This window comes from Erinaceus europaeus, chromosome 14, assembly GCF_950295315.1.
Source record: "Erinaceus europaeus chromosome 14, mEriEur2.1, whole genome shotgun sequence".
NCBI classification, from domain to species: Eukaryota; Metazoa; Chordata; class Mammalia; order Eulipotyphla; family Erinaceidae; genus Erinaceus; species Erinaceus europaeus.
In genome coordinates, this window is record NC_080175.1 from 41,726,114 (window position 1) to 41,749,360 (window position 23,247).

The window sequence follows — 23,247 nt, forward strand, 5'->3', positions numbered from 1 at the left end:
CACGATCGTGGAAGCAAGCGTGCTCTCAGTCTCAGACCATTTATGGAGTTGTTTACTTCTCCCTGTGGTCTGGAGGGTAGAGGAGGCTGGCACCATCTTGGGGCGCGGCACATGGCTCTCCACAGTTCCCCCTTTTTGTTTTAACAACGCAGCAGGTGAGTGTAGAGGTCCAATCCCAGAAAGGAGGGGATATTGTCATAGTCCTCGCCTAAGCAATCAAGCTTCGCCAGTGCTAGACCCATCCCGTGCCGTTTTGTTCTGGGGCAGGAGATAAGGAAATTATGGGGTTAGGGAGCGGCACAACCTGCATGCATTGGACGTGCACTCCTTGAGATGGCATTACGCCCTCAAGTGCGGTGCTTTGCCTCGCACCCTGAGCGTTTCATATCAGGCTTTTAAGGCCGCCAGCCAAGCCTGGGGGGAGTGGCCATCCTCGATTGCTGTGAAGGCCTGTGCAATCAGCGCGACTTCACGCCTCTGTGTGATCCTAATTTTGCAAATACACCACAGGCCCATCAGGGAGGCCAGAACCAAGAGCGCAGTTAAGCATCCCAAGCCCGCCCACTCTTTTAAACTGTCCATTGCTTGATTGATCCAGGAGGTCAACCCCGCCGTCATGGAAGCATCCACCCGCGTTGAGTTGACTGCCACGATGGCGCTTCGCAGTTGTCGCATCAGGGTATCGTAACTCCCAGACCAGTTTCCTAAGAGCCCGGCATCATGCCATATCGGCATCGGCCTTGGAAACACGGACAGGATTCCCCAGCGAGGCTCCGTCATCACCGGCATCACCACCGCAGTCATCAGGAGCATCTGGTGTATTCTTTGGTGGTGGGGCATCTTGGACCTTTCTCACCAGTTGTTCGGGTACCCACACCGGATCTGGTTTGTCCTGTGGAAAAACACAAACAGAGCCTCGTGCCCATGTCAGCACGGGATCAGGCCCATGCCATGTGCCTGTTAATATGTCCTTCCATTTTACCATGCCTCTCTGTGGGCCATGGGGCATATGATGTCTTTCCGCCGCAGAGTGGCCATTAATATCCAAATTTTAAAAATTAAGTGTAAATAAGGCTAGGGATAGTCTTTCCTTAGGGGTGCGGCCGTGGCCTATTCCCCCTTTTTGTTTTAACAGACATTCCTTGAGGGTGCGATGAGCACGTTCCACAATGCCTTGACCCTGAGGATTATAGGGCAGGCCATGGGTTAAGCGGACTCCCATTTGCTGGCAGAAGGAGACAAAAGACCGAGCAGTGTAGGCAGGGCCATTGTCTGTTTTCAAAATTTGAGGCATACCCCATGCAGCCCATGCCTCTAGGCAATGGGTGATCACATTGCGAGCCTTTTCGCCACTCAATGGAGTGGCCATGATAACACCAGAGCAGGTGTCTACAGAGACATGTAGATACTTAAGCGTGCCAAATTCAGAAAAGTGCGTGACATCCATTTGCCATAGGACGCCAGGGCGTAAGCCCCGAGGGTTAATTCCAACGCTTGGTGGATGCTGGAAAGTCACACACTGAGGGCAACCCAGAACCACCTGACGAGCGTCCGCACGGGGCAAATTAAATTTTTTCTGTAGGGTTTTATCATTTACATGAAAAAGTTCATGAAAACGTCTGGCCCATTCCATTGCTGGAGCCATCAAGAGGACATCCTGTCTTGCCAATTTATCTACAATGTTATTACCCTCGCTCAGGGGGCCAGGCAATCCAGTGTGTGCTCGAATGTGTTGAATATAAAAGTGCTGTGTGCGGTGCCAAATCAGATCTTGTAGTTCTTTTAACAGCGCACACACCGTGCTGGATCTTTTTATAGGTCCAGCGGCCTCTAGAACCTTGACTGCATTAACCACATAAGCAGAGTCAGATATCAAATTAAAGGGAAAATAGCATCTCTTAAAGACTTCAATTACAATTTGCAACTCCACTATTTGAGGAGAGCCTGGTTGGAAATGACACCTAACTGGTTCTTGGTGTTCTATTACGTAAGCTCCATATCCTGTCTTAGAGCTGTCTGTGAAAATGTTAGGCGCTGAAGACAGAGGCCTCACTGCAGTAATCTTAGGGAAAATCATGGGGTGCTCCTTAAAGAAACTCACGAGAGGATGTTTGGGGTAGTGATTATCAGTTTCTCCGGGATAGCCGCATCTCAAGATGGCCCACTCATCCAAAGCTCCACACAGGGTCTGTACCTGGTAGCTAGAATAAGGGACCACTAATGTGGTTGGTAATATGCCAAAAAACTGTATACATTGCTGAATCCTGGTCAGGGCCAGATCTGCCACTGCTGAAGGATAATATTGTATGGATTTAGCAGGAGAAATTCTTGAATGAATCCAAAGCAATGGACCCTCTTGCCACAGAAGCCCTGTGGGCTGTGACAAGGTAGCTAAAATGCATAAAGTCAGGGGCTTGTTGGCATCCCAACGTTTCAAGAAGGCTCCCTGAAGGGATCTTTCTACCTTCTCTAGGACCAGCCTAGCCTCTGGCGTCAATACTCTTGGGGAGTTCAGGGCGGAATCCCCTATCAAGACATCATACAGGGGTTTCAGCTCATGATTTGGAAGCTTCAAGTAACTCCTCACCCAATTAATATTCCCTAACAATTTTTGAAAGTCATTCAAAGTACGTAAGCCATCCTTCCTCAATTCCAACTTCTGGGGCACTACCTCCATAGGTTTAATGCATGCTCCTAAGTAGTTTACCACCTCACCTCTCTGTACCTTTTCAGGGGCAATATACAGCCCTTTTCCTCTTAAAATCTGAACTAATTCCTCATACGCTTGATCAAGTAAGGTTTCAGTTTTTTCAGCAAGTAGAATATCATCCATATAATGAATACATTTTAAGGTAGGATATTTCTTCCTGAGGGGAGCAATCGTCTCACTAACAAACAGCTGGCAATGGTTGGACTATTCGCCATACCCTGGGGCAGCAGAACCCATTCGAATCTCTGGTCGGGTTCTTCATGATTGCAGGATGGTACGGTAAAGGCGAATCTTTCCGTGTCCCTCTCACTTAATGGGATAGAGAAAAAACAATCCTTGATATCTATGACTATTATGGGCCATCTCTCAGGCAGGGCCATTAGCAATGGAAGCCCCCACTGTACTGGCCCCATGATCTGCATTTGGCGGTTGATTGCCCGCAGATCATGTAACAGTCTCCATTTTCCTGACTTTTTCTTAATCACAAATATAGGAGTATTCCAGGGGGACACAGAAGGTTTGATATGTTTCAAGGCAAGTTGCCCCGCAACCAGCTCTCTGGTCGCGGCTAATTTTTCAGAGGAAAGAGGCCACTGAGGAACCCACACTGGATCCTCTGTTTTCCAAGAGATGGGAATACCTGTGTCCGCAGTGGCCCCTAGGAAAAACCCAGACCTGATCTTCCTGAGTGCGGTCGAGCCGCAACAGGGGACTTGCGTCCCTGTAGGTGCTTCCCCAGGCCAAAGCCAGGGACACAACCCATTCTTTTCATCTGAGTTTGAGCTGCCATGGAGTATTCATTACTTAATTTAAAATCCATCTCTTTAAGCAAGTCCCTCACCCATAACGAGATGGGTAGCTCCAAAACATACGGCTGCATCAAGCCACAATGGCCTTCCTTATCTTTCCATTTTAGCTGTCTAGCACTCATGTCTGGAGTCCTTGCATAACCCAGGCCTTGCAGGGTTTGAGAGGAAGTTTGCACAGGCCATCCTGTTGGCCAGTCTTTGGCGGCCACAATACTCTGTCAGCCCCAGTATCAAGAAGCCCCTGAATGTTTTTTCCTTCAACTTCTAATACCATCAAAGGTCTTTGTTCTAAATCCAGAGATAGGAATGTCAAGTCTGTGCCGGAGGAGCCAAAACCTCGACCCCCCTGTTCAACTGTCTTAGCCGCGAAGCGATCATGTAGGCTGGGTAAGATAAGCAATTGGGCGATCTTGTCTCCCGGGGAAATGGCTACAATTCCCCGGGGGGAGGACACCATAATCTTAACAACCCCGTGAAGTCAGAGTCTATAACCCCAGGGTGAATAAGAAGTCCTCGCAATGCTGAAGAGGATCTGCCCAAAACTAAGCCTACTGTGCCTGGCTTGAGGGGTCCTGTAAAGTCGGTTGTTACAAGCTGGACCCCCATCTGAGGAGTTAAGACGAGTCGGGAGGTGGAACAGAGGTCCAATCCTGCTGAGCCCGCAGTGGCTCTCCATGGTTCCCCGGAGGGCGAAAGCTGGGCCACCTTTCCTGACTGATCTCCCTGTCCCGACTCTCTACTGCCCCATATATTTGTGGGCCCTGGGGACGGGGGCCCCTCTGGCCGTTTTTTGGACAGTCTCCTCCATATCCCTGACTCAGGGGTTGTCCGTTAATGTCCTTAACGGAGCAGCATTCATTAGCCCAATGGTTCCCCTTTTTACATCTAGGGCAGAGGCCGGGCTGTCTCATTCTAGCACTTCCTCCTGTTCTGCCTTTCTCAGGGCACTGCTTCTTAATATGCCCCATCTTGCCACATTCGAAACAAGCCCCAGTGTTACTGCTTTTCCTTCCTGCAAGTTGGACAACCGCAGCGGTAAGTCCCGCATTAGTCAAAGGGCCTCCAATCTCTCTGCAAACTTTCAACCACCACTCAATTCCTTTGCCCTTATGTGGTGTGATAGCCGCTCTGCATTCTTTGGTACATTGCTCATATACCAGCTGTTTAATAAGAGGCATAGCTGTGTCTGGGTCCCCAAAGATTCTGCCCGCCGCCTCAACTATGCGGGCCACAAAATCTGAAAAAGGCTCCGTGGGTCCCTGCAGAATTTTTGCTAAGTTGCCGCTAACTTGTCCCCTATTTGGAAGGGCCTTCCATGCTCTTATGGTGCAGAGATTCACCTGCTCATATACTTGTGGAGGGTACCCAGTCTGCTGGCCTACAAACCTGCCTAGTCCTAGGAGCATGTCTCGGTCCCAGGCAGGTTGACCTGCGCGTGCATTAACAGCCGCTTGCTGGGTTGCAAAATCAATCCAGAATGCTCTCCAATCTAGATATTGTCCTGGGCTGAGACAGCACGAACTAAGCCTTGCCAATCAGCCGGTGTCATGCAAAGCCTATTGAGAGATTCCACTTGAGCAAGAGTGAAGGATGCACTAACCCCATAAGCCTTCACAGATTCTGCCAGGGACTTAACTACTTTGAAATCCAAGGGCTCCTCATACCGGTTCCCTTGGAGATCTTGAAACACCGGATAGACAAGTTGCATCTCCGTCCTAACCCAGGCCCATAGCCCCGGGCAAAAGGAACGGCTTGGCCCTCCAGTCCCCAAGGGTTGGATGGTTGTCACGCCCTCCGGATAAGGGGGCGGAGCCAAGGGCAAGGCTGAGGCATAGCCCCCTCCCAGTTCTCCGTCCTCCAGTTTTTTTTGTGTGCCTTATCCCTCTCTTTCCTTTTCCTTCTTTCTCTTAAAGTAGCCTCTTCCAGTCTCTCCACTAAGGCCTGCACGTCCTCCCCCTCCTCCTCCTCTGATTCCGAGGAGGAGGGGAGTGTTTCCAGCTCCTCTAGATCAGGGTATAAAGATTTCCCTTTCTCTCCTCCTTTCTTACTTTCCGCTTTCTCAGAGCGTTCCTCCTGTAGCATTTCCAAGGCGTTCTGCCCCTTTTCAACGGCCTCTCAGCACTTCTGATCCTCAAGGCAACTGCGCACTAATTTCCATACGGGCCTTACTCCTGCTTTCAGGTCATCCTGCTCCCAAGCAAAGTCTAGGTCCTTTCCTAACTTCTCCCAGCAAGAGACAGTCAAGCTCCCTGAGGCTGTGAACCAGGGGCGACTATGTCACACTCACTCAAGAATCTTTCAAGTGTGGACTTCTTGATTTTTAATTTCTTGGATAGAAGTAGCTCCTGCAGAGCCAAAAAAGTTGGATGGGACTGGGAAGTCCCCATGATAACTTCCTCCCAAAAATTATGTGGCTGCTAGCCCACTTTGTACTCCCCGTTCGCTACCCGGGGGGACTTTTACTTTCCATTAGCTAAACCCACGAACGTTCTCCCGCTCGTCCTTTATCTACAGAGACAAGCCCTGCTAGCCGCCTCACTGCGGGCCTTATTGTCCCACTTTACCCTGGGAACTTACCAGTGCACTGCCCCGACTGCCAAAGTTCTGAACCCTGTTTCGGATGATGTCCCCGTACGGGCCACCACTTGTCGCGTCCACCCTTGCCTGCAAGGATCACGCAACGCCAAGTTCTTCTTCAAGCAGTTTATTCGGGAACCTTGAACAGCAAAAAACCCACTATAACCTAACCTCCAACTTATATACTCATGGGTCAGCCAATCCCAAGGGCACACGTGGCAGCTGCTCATAGGCACACGATCGTGGAAGCAAGCGTGCTCTCAGTCTCAGACCATTTATGGAGTTGTTTACTTCTCCCTGTGGTCTGGAGGGTAGAGGAGGCTGGCGCCATCTTGGGGCGCAGCACATGGCTCTCCACAACAGGTGGGGGCTCTCAGAGGATGCAGAGCTGGGGCTGTGTCACAAATGACTCACCCTGACCTCAGGAGACTGAGTGGGACAGTCCTGGGGGTCGGGGCTCTGCATGTTGGGTGTGTGGGTGCTGACATAGCAAGGACAACCTGAGCCAGGCTGACCTCTGTCCCTCTCCTCTCCAGAGTGTCTGCATGCCCCTGAGCTGCCAGCTATGGTTGTGGCCTCAGAGCCTCTCCGCATGGATGTTGCCCCACATCTGAAGAGGTCTGCTTCGTGTGGTTCATCCTAATCCTACTTTATCTCTTATGGAAATTCATGTTCTTTTAGATGTCAGTCTGAATAAGGTTTGGATTCCACAGCATGGTTGCTGGTAGTCAGTCACAAGCCATGCTCTCTCCAATCCACAGAGTTTTAGAATATTCCAGAACACTGCTGATCCCAACAGGGGCACCAAGCCCAGAGCAACACCCACCCCACCCCCAACTCCTTCTCCCCAGACCCTCCTTCCCTGTCAGTCCCAAGACCAGCTGCAAGGCTGGCGCAGCTCAGCCTCACTGTGCTCTGCTCCCCAGCCCTGGACCTGATGCCAACACTCCCCACTCCTGTGCCCTCCCCTGAGGGACAGCCTGGTCCTGCTTGGGGCAGAGGTGGGCAGTGTTCACAGAACTGTCCTCCTCAAGGAGTACCTTGGGATCTCAGAGACCAGGAGTCACTCCATGGGGGCATTCAGTCTGTGGCTTCAACTCCTGGGGTTGTGACCTCAGAGGAGTCACTGCAGGACACAGAGGGGCCATCGGAGGGGTTAGGAGTGCAAAGTTTTACAGCACCAACCAACAAACCTCCCCTCAGCATCCCCCTACCAGTGAGTTGCCAGCTGGTTGGCACCCCCCAACTTCACTGCACCCCCTCTGCAGGGTGCAGGAGGTAGGATCCCCCCCATGTCCAATCAATGGGCACCTCTTTCTGTGAAGCTTCAGGAAGCCCAAGACAAGACTCATGTAGTCACAACTCCACCTCTGCCTTGACCACTGTGGAAACCCCCATCCTCAGGGCCTTGTGGGTATCCAGGAGCTGAGCTGTCACCTCTGGGGACACTGTCACCTCCCTGCAAGAGGCAGTCCTCATCCCTGCTGCCTGCTCTCAGCTGAGTGAGGACATGATTTCTTTCACTCCATGTGAGCTCAACTGACCACAAACACCCGCAGAGACGGTGGACACGGGTCTGGACTTGTTGGGGCACACTGGAACCTCACAGTGATGACCCACCAAAGAAGTCCTTCTCTGCAGTGAAGTTTCTGGTGGTGCCTGCAGTGATGAGGGACCTGGAGGGACACTCCCCAGGGTTAGGAAAATCGCAGGGAGTAGTCCCACTCCAGCCTGTGCACAGGGCTCCCTCCCCATACCAACCCTTCAGTGTGCACTCAATCTACTCTCCTTCCCTCTCTCTCTCTCTCTCTCTCTCTCTCTCTCTCTCTCTCATCGAGGCAGAGAAACTAAGGGTGAAATTCTCAGAGAGACTCCTCCGACTGCTGTCATCAAAACAGCTTTGGTAGAGACCTAGAATCTGCTCTTTCTGCCCAAGAGTCTTCTGAGAACACAAACAAGCTGTTCTCTCTCTCCCTTTCTCTCTCTCTCTCTCCCTTTCTCTCTCTCTCTCTCTCTCTCTCTCCATATATATATATATATATATATATATATATATATATATATATATATATAAAAAACCCTTAATCTTGTTGTTAGAAGTTCTTATGGGAAAGTGGATAACTGTATAAAAGGACAAGCTCCTGCACAAGGACCCAGATAAGCCCCCAGACCCCACCTGAAGGGGGAAGCTTCATGAGCAGTGGATCAGGGATGCAGGCATCTCTCTGTCTCTCTCCCCCTTCCCTCTCAATTTCTCTCTGTCTCTATAAAAGAATTAACATATAAAAAGGACAAATACAATGAACAAAGAAGAACTACAAAGCCTTAATGCACCAATCACAGACAAAGAAATCGAAACTGTTATTAAGAATCTCCCCAACAAAAGTCCTGGACCAGATGGCTTCACAAATGAATTCTACAAAACCTTCAGGAAACAGTTAACACCCATTCTTCTAAAGCTTTTCCACAAGATTGAAGAAACAGGAACACTCCCTTCCACCTTCTATGAAGCCAACATCACCCTGATACCAAAAGCACATAGAGACACAACAAAAAAGGAAAACTACACACCAATATCTCTGATGAACACAGATACCAAAATATTAAACAAGATCTTGTCCAACCGGATACAGCAACATATCAAAAAGATTGTTCATCACGACCAAGTGGGCTTTATCCCAGGAATGCAAGACTGGTTCAACATATGTAAGTCAATCAATGTCATTCACCACATCAATAAAAGCAAAGCCAAAAACCACATGATTATCTCAATAGATGCAGAGAAAGCCTTTGACAAAATCCAAAGCCTATTCATGCTCAAAACTCTACAAAAAATGGGAATAGATGGGAAATTCCTCAAGATAGTGGAATCCATATATAGCAAACTTACAGCCAACATCATACTCAATGAACAGAAGCTGAAAGCATTCCCCCTCAGATCGGGGATTAGACAGGTCTGTCCACTATCACCATTACTCTTCAACATAGTATCAGAAGTTCTTGCCATAGCAATCAAGCAAGAGAAAGAAATCAAAGGAATACAAATTGGAAGGGAAGAACTCAAGCTCTCACTATTTGCAGATGATATGATAGTATACATAGAAAAACCTAGAGGGGAGACTTCCGGAGGCGGGGTTACAAGCAGCAGCAGATCTGTTTCTCTCCTTCCTCTCCTCTCCTCTCCTCTCCTCTCCTCTCCTCTCCCGGATCAACTAGGAATACCAAAGGAGACCACCTGGTACCACAGCAAGACAGGAGTAGAATGACTACAGGAACCCACCAAATCACCGATGAGTGCAAACACACATTGCTGGTGAAGAGAGGAGCCTAGGGAGAGACTAAGTGGCTGGTAATAGTCCGGCGGTTTATCAGTTGACACACCACCTCCAGTCTGTTCCACCAACAAGGGGACAGCTGAAGGGAGGAGAGGACTCCCCAGAGACTCACCAAGTGCAACTCTGAGTCTCCATTGCTACTGCCCTCAGAATCTGAAGCAGCGACAGGGATGGACACCGGGGGACAGAGATCTAACCAGGAAACTCAGAAGAAGACCTATACCTCGGTGGCATAGGTGTGGGGCTGTGAAAGTCTCTTTGCATAACCACTGGACAATCTCTGCCACACCCTGCCTTATCTCTTGGTCGGGAGTCAATGATTAAGCTAAGAAGCCTACTTATAGTTTAGAAGCCCTCAGGCTACCATAGCCTACAGAGAAGGAAAAAAAAAGAGACTTTTAAATCACTGAACTCCAACTCAGGGATTAAAATATTATTGAAACAACTGTTAAATACCAACACTGTGAACCCTGTAATTACCTTACTTAGACACAAGTCAATCCAGGAAATAGTGATCAGCAATTTGAAAAGCACTAAGAGAGGGAACTCATAACACAATATATAAAATGGATAAACCAACAAAAAGAAATAATGGAGAAATGAACCAGGACAACAGCCCAGCTAAAAGCCACCCCCCAAAGGGTGAAGTACAAAATAATGAGTTCAACATCCAAACATTAGCTAAGGAAATAATCACAGGAGTGAGTAAAGAGTTTGAAAGAATTGTAATCAGAAATACAGGAACAACAAATGAGACTCTGGAATAAAACACTATCTCAAGGTTATTACAGAGCTGAAAGCTGAAATAGCTGAGCTAAGAAAACAACTAGCTGAACAAGCTAAAACAATATCAGAACAGGGAAAAAAAATAGATAAACTCCAGAAAACAGTAGAGGGTAGAGAATAGAATCAATGAGGCAGAAGACAGAATTAGCAAGATTGAAGATGAATTAGAGACAACTAAAAAAGAAGTAAGAGATCTCAAAAAGAGATTAAGAGATGCTGAAAACAACAACAGAGACCTATGGGATGACTTCAAAAGAAACAATATATGCATTATTGGCTTACCAGAGGAAGAAAGAGAGGGAGAGGAAGAAAGCATTCTTCAGGCCATAAGAGCTTAAAACTTCTCTAGACAACATCAAAGACATAAAGATTCAGGAAGCCCAGAGGGGCTCAAACAGAATTAACCCAGTCTTAAAGACACCAAGACACACCATATTTAAGAATGGAAAGGAATAAGGTTAAAGAAAGGATCCTGAAGGCTGCAAGAGAAAAACAGAGTCACCTACAGAGGAAAACCCATAAGATTAGCAGCAGACTTCTCCACACAAACACCACAGGCAAGAAAAGAATGGCAAGATATCTATCAAGTGCTCAATGAGAAAGGTTTTCAACCAAGAATACTGTATCCTGCTAGACTGTCATTCAGACTAGATGGAGGCATCAAAACCTTCTCAGACAAGCAACAGTTGAAAGCATCAACTATCACCAAGCCTGCCCTGAAAGAAGTTCTGAAAGGTCTTATATAAACAGTCAGAACATCATAAATAGGACATATATCAGAACACCCTAAAACTCTACAAGAATGGCATTAAAATATCTTCAATCTTTAAATATCAGTGGCCTGAATTCACCTATTAAAAGACACAGAGTAGGAAAATGGATCAGAAGATACAACCCAACAATATGCTGTCTACAGGAAACCCACCTAACTCAACAAGACAAACACAGACTTAAAGTGAAAGGATGGAAAACTATCATACAAGCCAATGGCCCACAAAGAAGGACAGGAACAGCTATTCTCATATCTGACACAATAGACTTTAAAATAGGTAAGATTAAAAAAGATAGAAATGGATACTACTTAATGCTCAGAGGATCCTTCAATCATGAGGACTTAACAATTATTAACATCTATGCACCCAATGAGAAGCCATCTAAATACATCAAATGTCTACTGAAAGCTACAGCAATACATTAACAGCAACACAGTTATAGTAGGGGACTTCAACACCCCACTCTCTCAACTTGACAGATCATCCAGGCAGAAAATCAATAACGATATAAGGGAGCTAAATGAAGAGATAGATAAATTAGAACTATTGGACATTTTCAGAGTCATTCATCCCAAGAAACTGGAATACACATTTTACTCAAATCCACATGGGTCATTCTCAAGGATAGACCATATGTTAGGCCACAAGGACAGCATCAGCAAATTCAAGAGCATTGAATCATCCCTAGCATCTTCCCAGACCACAGTGGAATTAAACTAGCACTTAACAATCCACAAAAGATTAGTAATAGTCCCAAAATGTGGAAGCTCAACAGTGCACTTCTTAACAACCTCTGGGTCAAAGAGGAAATCATGGAAGAAATCAAAATGTTTTGAGACTTCAATGAAAATGAAGACACAAGCTATCAAAATATTTGGACACAGCTAAGGCAGTCCTAAGAGGGAAGTTCATAGCTATACAAGCACACATTAGGAAACAAGAAAAAGCACAAATTAACAGCCTGATTGTACATCTTAAAGACACTGAAGATGAAGAAGAAAGGAACCCTAAAGCAACCAGAAGGACAGAAATCACTAAAGTTAGGCCATCACTAAATAACATTGAGAATAAGAAAACCATACAAAAGATCAACGAAAGTAAATGTTGGTTCTTTGAAAGAATGAACAAAATCAACAAACCTTTAGCCAGACTCACAAAACAAAAAAGGGAGAAGACCCAAATAAATCGGATCATAAATGAAAGAGGAGATATCACAACAGACACCGCAGAAATTCAACATATCATGCAAGGCTTCTATGAACAACTATATGCCACCAAGCTAGAGAACCTGGAAGAAATGGAAGATTTCCTAGATACCTACTAACTTCCAAAACTAAGTAAAGAGGAAGTGGATAACATGAACAGGCCCATCACAGCTAATGAAATTGACAGTTATCAAACATCTCTTCAAAAATAAAAGTCCTGGACCAGATGGTTTTACAAATGAATTCTATAAAACCTTCAAAGAAGAACTAATATCTCTACTTTTAAAAGTCTTCCAGAAGATTGAAGACACTGGAATACTCCCTGTCAGCTTCTATGAAGCTAACATCACTCTGATACCAAAAGCAGACAGGGACACAACCAAAAAAGAAAACTACAGACCAATATCTCTGATGAACATAGATGCGAAAATATTGAACAAAATTCTAGCCAACCGGATACAGCAGTATATTAAAAAGATTGTTCATCATGACCAAGTGGGGTTTATCCCAAACATGTAAGGTTGGTTTAATATACGTAAATCAATCAATGTGATCCACCACATCAACAAAAGCAAGACCAAAACCCACATGGTCATAGCAATAGATGAAGAGAAAGCCTTTGACAAAATCCAACATCCCTTTATGATCAAAACACTACACAAAATGGGAATAGATGGAAAATTCCTGAAGATAGTGGAGTCTCTATATAGCAAACCTACAGCCAACATCATACTCAATGGTGAAAAACTGGAAGCATTTCCCCTCAGATCAGGTACTAGACAGGGCTGCCCACTATCACCATTACTGTTCAACATAGTGTTGGAAGTTCTTGCCATAGCAATCAGGCAGTAGCAATGATTTAAAGGCATACAGATTGGAAGAGAAGAAGTCAAACTCTCCCTATTTGCAGATGATATGATAGTATACACAGGAAAACCTAAGGAATCCAGCAAGAAGCTTTTGGCAATCATCAGGCAATATAGTAAGGTATCAGGCTACAAAATTAACATGCAAAAGTCAGTGGCCGTCCTCTATGCAAACACTAAGATAGAAGAAATTGAAATCCAGAAATCAATTCCTTTTACTATAGCAACAAAAAAAAATAAAATATCTAGGAGTAAACCTAACCAAAGAAGTGAAAGACTTGTATACTAAAAATTATGAGTCACTACTCAAAGAAATTGGAAAAGACACAAAGATGTGGAAAGATATTCCATGTTCATGGGTTGGTATAATTAATATCATCAAAATGAATATATTACCCAGAGCCATCTACAAATTGAATGCTATCCCCATCAAGATCCCAACCACATTTTTTAGGAGAATAGAACAAATGCTACAAATGTTTATCTGGAACCAGAAAAGACCTAGAATTGCCAAAGCAACCTTGAGAAAAAAAGAACAGAACTGGAGGCATCACACTCCCAGATCTCAAATTGTATTCTGGGGCCATTGTCATCAAAACTGCTTGGTACTGGAACATAAATAGACACACTGACCAGTAGAATAGAATTGAGAGCCCAGAAGTGAGCCCCCACACCTATGGACATGTAATCTTTGACAAAAGGGCTCAGACTATTAAATGGGGAAGGCAGAGTCTCTTCAACAAATGGTGTTGGAAACAGTGGGTTGAAACATGCAGAAGAATGAAACTGAACCACTGTATTTCACCAAATACAAAAGTAAATTCCAAGTGGCTCAAGGACTTGGATGTTAGACCACAAACTATCAAATACTTAGAAGAAAATACTGGCAGAACTCTTTTCCGCATAAATTTTAAAGAAATCTTCAATGAAACAAATCCAATTACAAAGAAGACTAAGGCAAGTATAAACCTATGGGACTACATCAAATTAAAAAGTTTATTCACAGCAAAAGAAACCACTACCCAAACCAAGAGACCCCTCACAGAATGGGAGAAGATCTTTAAATTCCATACATCAGACAAGAGTTTAATAACCAACATATATAAAGAGCTTGCCAAACTCAACAACAAGACAACAAATAACCCCATCCAAAAATGGGGGGAGGACATGGACAGAATATTCACCACATAAGAGATCCAAAAGGCCGAGAAACACATGAAAAAATGCTCCAAGTCTCTGATTGTCAGAGAAATGCAAATCAAGACAACAATGAGATACCACTTCACTCCTGTGAGAATGTCATACATCAGAAAAGGTAACAGCAGCAAATGCTGGAGAGGTTGTGGAGTCAAAGGAACCCTCTTGCACTGCTGGTGGGAATGTCAATTGGTACATCCTCTGTGGAGAACAGTCTGGAGAACTCTCAGAAGGCTAGAAATGGCCCTACCCTATGATCCTGCAATTCCTCTCCTGGGGATATATCCTAAGGAACCCAACATATCCATCCAAAAAGATCCATGTACACATATGTTCTTGGCAGCACAATTTGTAATATCCAAACCCTGGAAGCAACCCAGGTGTCCAACAACAGATAAGTGGCTGAGCAAGTTGTGGTATATATACACAATGGAATACTACTCAGCTATCAAAAATGGTGACTTCACCGTTTTCAGCTGATCTTGGATGGATCTTGAGAAATTCATGTTAAGTGAAATAAGTCAGAAACAGAAGGATGAATATGGGATGATCTCACTCTCCGGCAGAAGTTGAAAAACAAGATCAGAAAAGAAACCAGAAGTAGAACCTATCTGGAATTGGCATATTGCACCAAAGTAAAAGATTCTGGGGTGGGTGGGTGGGGAGAATACAGGTCCAAGAAGGATTCAGAGGACCTAGTGGGGGTTGTATTGTTATATGGGAAACTGGGGAATGTTATGCATGTGCAAACTATTGTACTTACTGTTGAATATAAAACATTAATTCCCCAATAATAAAAAAAATTTTTTTAAAGAAAAAAAGAAAACCTAAGGAATCCAGCAGAAAACTACTGGAAGTTCTTAGGAAATATAGCAAGGTGTCAGGCTACAAAATCAATGTACAAAAATCAGTGGCATTTCTTTATGCAAACACTAAAACTGAAGAGAACATCCAGAAATCACTCCCATTCACTGTTGTAGCACAATCAATAAAATACCTAGGAATAAAGCTGACCAAATAAGTGAAAGACCTGTATACTGAAAACTATGAGTCACTATTCAAGGAAATAGAAACTGATACTAAGAAATGGAAAGACATCCCATGCTCATGGATAGGAAGAATAAATATCATCAAAATGAATATTCTCTCCAGAGCCATATACAAATTTAATGTGATACCCATCAAAGTTTCACGAAGCTTCTTTAAGAGAATGGAACAAAAACTACAAACATTTATCTAGAACAAGAAACACCTAGAATTGCCAAAACCATGTTGAGCAAAAGAAACAGAAATGGAGGCATCACAGTCCCAGATCTCAAACTATATTATAAGGCCATCATCATCAAAACATCCTGGTACTGGAACAAAAATATTCACAGAGACCAGTGGAACAGAATTTAAAGCCCAGAACTAAACCCCCACACCTATGGATATCTAAACTTTGATAAGGGGGCCCAAAGTATTAAATGGAAGAAGAAGGCTCTCTTCAATAAATGGTGCTAGGAAAACTGGGTTGTAACATGCAGAAGAACTAAATTGAACCACCTTATCTCACCAGAAACAAAAATCAACAAAAATCAGGATCAAGGACCTGGGTGTTAGACCAGAAACTATCAAATACTTAGAGAAAGACATTGGTGGAACACTTTCCCACCTAAACCTCAAGGGCATCTTTGATGAAACAAACCCAACTGCAAGGAAGACTAAAGCAGAAACAAACCAATGGGACTACATCAAATTTAAAAGCTTCTGCACAGCCAAAGAAACTATCGCACAAAGAGACCCCTCACAGAATGGGAAAAGATCTTCACATGACATACATCAGACAAGAGACTAACCACCAAAATATACAAAAAACTCAGTAAACTTAGCACCAAAAAAACAAATGACTCCATCCAAAAATGGGCAGAGGATATGAATAAGACAGTCACTTTAGAGGAGATTCAAAAGGCTAACAAACATATGAAAAACTGCTCCACGTCACTGACTGCCAGAGAAATACAAATAAAGACAACATTGAGATACCACCTTACTCCTGTGAAAATGGCATACATCAAAAAGGATAGCAGCAACAAATGTTGGAGAGGCTGTGGGGACAGAGGAACCCTTCTGCACTGCTGTTAGAAATGTAAATTGGTCCAGCCTCTCTGGAGAGCAGTCTGGAGAACTCTCACAAGGCTAGACATAGACCTTCCATATGACCCAGTAATTCCTCTCCTGGCAATATGCCCCAAGGATTCCTTAATGCCCAATCAAAAAGATATGTGTACACCTATGTTCATAGCAGCACAATTCATAATAGCTAAAACCTGGAAGCAACCCAGGTGCCCAACAACAGATGATTGACTGAGAAAGCTGTGGAATATACACAATGGAATACTATGCAGCCATTAAGAACAATGAACCCACCTTATCTGACCCATCTAGGACGGAGCTAGAAGGAACTATGTTAAGTAAGCTAAGTCAGAAAGACAAAGATGAGTATGGGATGATCCTACTCATCAACAGAAGTTGAGAAGAACAGAAAGGGAAACTAAAAGCAGGATCTGATTAAACCAAGAGTAGGGTACCAAAGTAAAAACCCTGTGGTGAGGGGGAGGGTGGACATTGGGGGACAGTGGGAGAGTGGGCGGCGGGCAGGGGGGGGTGGGTGAGATGGGACACAGTCTTTTGCTGTTGGGAATGGTGTTTATGCACACTCCTATTAAAGTGTATTAAAGTGTAGTCATATAAACCATTATTTGATTAATATGAGAGGGGGAAAATTGATCATATGTCTCGAACTTTATAAAAAACAGACTGAGTCTTTTTAATACATACACTGAGTCTTTGATATGTTGACTCTCTCAAAAGTCTAGACCAGGTAGAACAGAAGCAACCAGTGGCACAGCTATATACAAGATGCTGGGTATTATACAGCAAACCCTAACAAAGGAACTTTTCAAAGTTAACCCAATTACCAAATAATGTGATGATAACAATAACTATCCATTGTCTTCTTGAACCCTAAGACAGCAGGAACCTCACATTTCCACTATACAGCCTATATTTCCTCCTTAGGCTGGGGCCCACTTTCCTGCATGCTTCTCTCAATTCATATCAAATAATATTGCATCTGCTGATCGCAACCTAATCAATGCAACGAGTGCCACCCCAGCATGCTTCACTTCATACGGTGTCCAGAGACTTCAGGTGTGGAATGACAACCCTTCAGCTTCATCACTCAGGTGAGACCTTTCCTTTCATAGTATTCTCTAATTCCATTCCAGGTGGTCCATTCCCCAATAAAGTCCCCAAACCTAGATATAGACCCCTGAAATAGAGCATATGTTCACACATGCTCTATTCACATGTCCATAAACCAGGGAAAAATATATACCTGAAAGCAGAAATACAAAAGAGTCTGCAGACAGTACCCTCCCAACACTTCATCTGCACTATTCCAGCCTTTAGGTTCATGATTGTTCAACAATTTGTTTGGCTTTGTATGTTAACTCTCTTTTCAGCCACCAGGTTCCGGATGCCAGCATGATGCCAACCAGACATCCCTGTACTGACGACCCCACCAATGTGTCCTGGAGCCCTGTTTCCCCAGAGACCCACCCTACTAGGGAAAGAGAGAGGCAGGCTGGGAGTATGGATCAACCAGTAAACACCCATGTGCAGTGGGGAAGCAATTACAGAAGCCAGACCTTCCACCTTCTGCAACCCACAATGACCTTGGGTCCATACTCCCAAAGGGATAGAAAATGGGAAAGCTATCAGGGGAGGGGATGGGATATGGAGATTGGGTGGTAGAAATTATGTGGAGTTGTACCCCTCCTATCCTACGGTTTTGTTAATGTCTCCTTTCTTAAATAAATAAATTTAAAAAAAAAAAAAGGACAAGCACCACTATGTTTGGTTCCATCTTGGACAGAAGCCTGGCTGGGCCTGCCAGCATCATAAACACTGTTTCCTGCATTAATGCCTCTGCCTGTCCTGCCACTCTGCCTGAATATCCCATAACCAAAGGAACAGTCTAAAACACTCAGTTAGAAAATAGGTAATCACCTCTCTAGATCCCTCCCCCACTAGGGAAAGATAGAGACAGGCTGGGGATCTGGATCCACCTGCCAACATCCATGTCCAGAGCAGACTCCAGAACTCCCACCTTCTGCACTCCATAAACAATTTTGGTCCATACTCCCAGAGGGCTAAAGAATAGGGAAGCTTCAATGGAGGGGATTGGATATGGAACTCTACTGGTGGAAACTATGGATTGTACCTTTTAAATTATAATCTTGTTCACAATTATTAAATCACTAATAAAAAAAAAGAAAATGAAGTAAATCTCTCCCTGCAGCCTAAGATGCTCTGACTCGGGGAGCATCTCTCTTAAGGGCTCCCCATGGCTCCCGGGACTGATGCAGGTCTGGGCAGCTCAGGCATGTGAGGGACAAGGACATGTCCAAACTCTGCTGAGACCCTGCAGAGGGCATGGCCTCAATCCTGTACCACATGGCCAGCACTGGGGTCTCTGGGGGTCGTGCTCAGGGCCCTGGTCCTCCTCTAGACACAGGGAATGTGACATCTCTGTGGGGAGGGACATGTCTGTCAGTCACTTCATGGTCACTGAGCTATGAGAAGTAGCTTTTTTACATTTTATTTTTATTTTACTAGAGATGGAGAGAAATCAAGAGGAAATGAGGTGATTGACAGGGAGAGAGACGGACACACACCTGCAACACTGCTCCACCATTTCTGAAGCCTCTTCCTCACTGGAGGTGGGGAGCTGAGGCTTGAAACCTGGACCATGAGCTTGCTAGCATATGCTCTACCAGCAGCGCTCTCTCCAGGCCCCTGAGAAGTGGCTTTGCCACTGCTAGCAGGAAGCTTCCAGGGTCAGACTGTGGCCTGCAAACTGCCAGGAGTCTCTGTGGTTTGCATGCTGTGGGCGAGGACAAGGCAGAGGCCCAGCTGCTAGGACATGAGCCAGGGCTTCACATGCACAAGTCCAGGGCCAACCTCCTCATGCAGAGAGAAAGGGAGCTCCTGTTGCACAGATAGCTGCCTGCTGGTCTCTTTCATAGTAACAGCTCAATAAATACAGCAAGAACTTGTGTGTGTCACAGTGCACAAGGATCTGAGTTCAAGCCTTCAGTCTCTACCTGCAGGGGGAAAGCTTTACAAATGGTGAAGCAGGGCTTCAGGTGTTTCTCTGTCTCTGTCCCTCTCTATTTCTCTATTTAGTTTCTCCTTATCTATTCAAAAGTAAACAAACATTATATATTAAAAATCTGGCATATGAGGGGACTGGACAGTGGATCACATCACTGAATACACACAACATCATTTGCAGGTACTCAGGTTCAAGCCCGTGCTCCCCACCTGCAGGGAGGAAGCTTCATGAGTGGTAGACACAGGTCTGCAGGTACCTTTTTCTCTTTCGATTTTCCCCTCCCCTCTCAATTTCTCTTTTATCAAGTAAGATATAATAGGGAAAAAAGGGAAATTTTAACATATGGCTGTGTCTCCTAATCATTATAATACTAATAAAAAAATTCTGCCCACTAGCAGGCATGATCCCACTGATCTACATGATCCCACTGATGCCTGCATACTGTATTCTCCTTTACATTTTAGAGATGGGGGGGGGTGGGAGAGAAAGAGGAGAGACACCACAGCTCTGCTCCACCACTCATGAAGCCTCCCGTGTTCTGTCTATAGTTCTCCCTTGGAGTCCCTATGTCCTGGTGCAGGGGAAAGTGTACACTCTACTGGGTGAGCCAGCCCCTCCAACAGTTGATTATTTTTTAAATACATGTTTTAATTCCCCCCCCAGAGATTATTCCTTTTCTCCCTCTTCTCCCTGTAGAGAGCTGGGCATCATCGGGTGTCACTCATCACCACACTTGGCCATCTGCACCTCGAATCCTGATATAAGCACACAAACGCTAGAAGAAGAAGCACACACCTGAAGTGTAAGGTGGGCAGTGCTGTTCTGCTCTTCTCCACATACTGCTCACCCCTTTATTCCACAGCCAGTTCCTCTCCACACTCCCAAAATACTGTCCCCATACATGGGGGGGGGAGTAACCAAGTCCATCTGTTCTTTAAACCCAAGGAGGTTATGAGCTAGGCGAGTCCAGAGCCAAGCAGCCCAGCCCAGAGTCCTTCCCGGCTCTGTGGGCAGCAGGACAGAGGCCAGCGGCACTCTGGGCACCCCCTCCCTGGGGACCATTTCTGGAAAGGGAGCAGGTGCTTGGGACAGAGGGGGCTGAGATGCACCTCAATGAGCTCTGATGCTCAGGAGCCTCAGCTGCTTGCTTTTCCTCTTCCCCCTCTGTCCCCTCATGACTGTGCAGCTGCTGTCTCCTGCTCCTCTGCAACAGGAGCCTGGGGCCCTCACAAAAGAGTAGAGCAGCCTGCTGGTGGCTCACCTGAACAGTGCTGCACTGGGTACTGGGCCCTCTACTTCCAGGAGTTTCCAGAAGGCTGGGACCCTGATGGCATGGTAACAAGAGGTCTCCCAAGGAAAGGAGGACCTTGTGGGGGGAAGACGAGGCTCAGGGCACTCCCAGAAAGAAAACAATGCCCCTGGGACACAGGACAGGCTTAGCAAGCCTGCTCCATCTGTACTGAGTCCTCTTGGCAAGCCCACACAAGACAGACAGGAAGCCCAGCTTTGGGCAGAAATTATCTGCAATTTATCCCTGCAACTGAGTGAAAGCTGAGTGCAGCTACCGATCTTTCATCTTACCAAGAGAAATGCCTGTGTGAGCAGTGCTCACCATCACATGCCAGCTGGGGAGAGCTGCAGCTAGCTATGATGGGGGCCTGGAGACAGGCCCAGATCAAGGGTGTGAGCAGAGTTGGGTCAGGCCACAGGACGAAGGCTGAATTATTTGCACACTCCAGTCTGCAGGGTTCTCTCCTGAGGGCTGAGGTTTCTGAGTGGCAACTGACCATCCAGGTCTCCAAGACCAGACCCATATGCTTGTCGCAGCCCCCAAGATGAGGAGGATCTTGTGGTGCCCATGGAACAAGGCTGGAGGACTCCCGTGGTGGAAAGGTCACCTGAGGGGCCGTGGGTTTTTGCCTGCAGCCTGGATAACTGCTCAGCACTGCCAGGCCCAGGCTGTGCCTCGATCCAACCAGCCTGCATACACGGCAGTCAGCAGGAGCACAGAAAGGACTGCCCGTAAGATCCCACAGAGGGGCTGAGCGGCAGCACACAGATAGAGCAGAAGGGGAGCTTCACTAGCCATGAAGCAGATTTGCAGTTGTCTCTCTGTGTCTATATCTGTCTCCCCCTTCCTCTTAATTGCTTCCAATCTCTAACCAATAAATATATATATTTATTAAAAAAAATACCTACTAGTTGCCAGACTCCCAATGCAGAGCCTCTTTCCCTACCCTGCCTATTGCTAATCACTTAAGGGTATATTGATGTCTTTGCTTATTATCATTATTACCAGGTAGACAGAAATTGACATATAGGAGAAATAAAAAGAGGAGAGACAAAGAGACACCTGCAGACCTGCTTCACCACTCCTGAAGTTTCTCTCCTGCAGGTGGGGAGAGAGCCTTGAACCCATGTCTTTTTGTTTTGTAATTTATTTATTATTGGATAGAAACAGAGAAATTGAGAGGGAAGGGGGCATAGAGAAAGACAGAGAGACATCTGCAGCCCTGCTTCACCACTTGTGGAGCTTTCCCCCCTACAGGTGGGAGCCAGGGGCTTGAGCCAGGGTCCTTACACACTGTAATGTGTTCACTTAACCACGTGTGTCACCATCAGCCCACCCCCCCATATCTTTCTACATGGTATTATTGTGTGTGCTCAACCAGGTGCACCACTGCCCAGACTCCTGCTTTTGCTCTTAACCCCACACCCACCACCTTTTTCACTCCTGTATCTACCCATAAATCTCTGTTCTTCCCACTGATGTAGACTGTGTCCCAAACTTTGCTTATTTGTTTGTTTTTTTTTACCAGAGCCTTGCTCAGGTCTACCTGATGGTGGTGCTGGGGATTGTCTCTGGGCCCTCAGAGTCACAGGTCCAGTGACACCCCTCAAACCCCAGATTCAGTGACACCATTCAAGCTCCAGGTCAATGACAGACAATGGTTTGGGAAGGGTTCCAGTGCCAGGCTCAGAGCAGGGCAAGCTTATGGCCAACAGGGCCTGGAGAAGAGAGTCACCCTTACCTGCAGCCCAGGGGACTTCCCAAAGACAAGGTGGTAGAAAGGAGCTTTCCCCAAGAATCAGGGTATTTCCTGGATGTACACACAGAGAGACACCCCAAGTCCACTACCTCCTGCCAACAGGAGCCCAGGGCCATTATTCCAACCCGGAAAAGATCACAGAACCAGAGAGGGAACAAGACCCCCAATGCAGGAGTGGTCTTGTGTGGGACCTGGACATGAAGGGCCAGGGTCCCCCTGTCCAGCTGGGAGGAAGATGGGGTCCCATCCGTTGAATAGCAGAGGAGGCAGCCTTGCCCAGCTGGGGACCGCAAGGTCGACACAGGGAGGGAAGATGGGGGTCTTGCTGAACTTTGAACTGTCTGGGCATCTTTCCCTTTCTTACGTTGCTGCCCAAGGTCACAGCCAAGCGGCTCATCCTACAAAGACACAAGTCTGAGACAAGCAGTCCCTGCTTTGTCTATGGGCCCTTTACCCCAGCTGCACAGTGCTCGCTCCCCAACCCCCATGTCTATGTAGGGAGTACCAGGCACACCTGCTCTACTTTGTCCCAATCTCTCTCTCTCTCTCTCTCTCTCTCTCTCTCCCTGCAAAACAGACCTATTTTCCAAACCTCAGCTGCTGACTCATTTTGCTGAATCATTCTTGCTTCAGACATCTTCCTCCTCAACATCTTCCTCCTCAGGCTGCCTGACTGCAAGTCCTGCCTTCCAGAATGGAGTTTAGTCAAGGTTTTGGCCCCCTTCAATCAGAAATACCTGTCTTCCACAGTCCAGAAACTCAGCTTCATTTCTTCTCC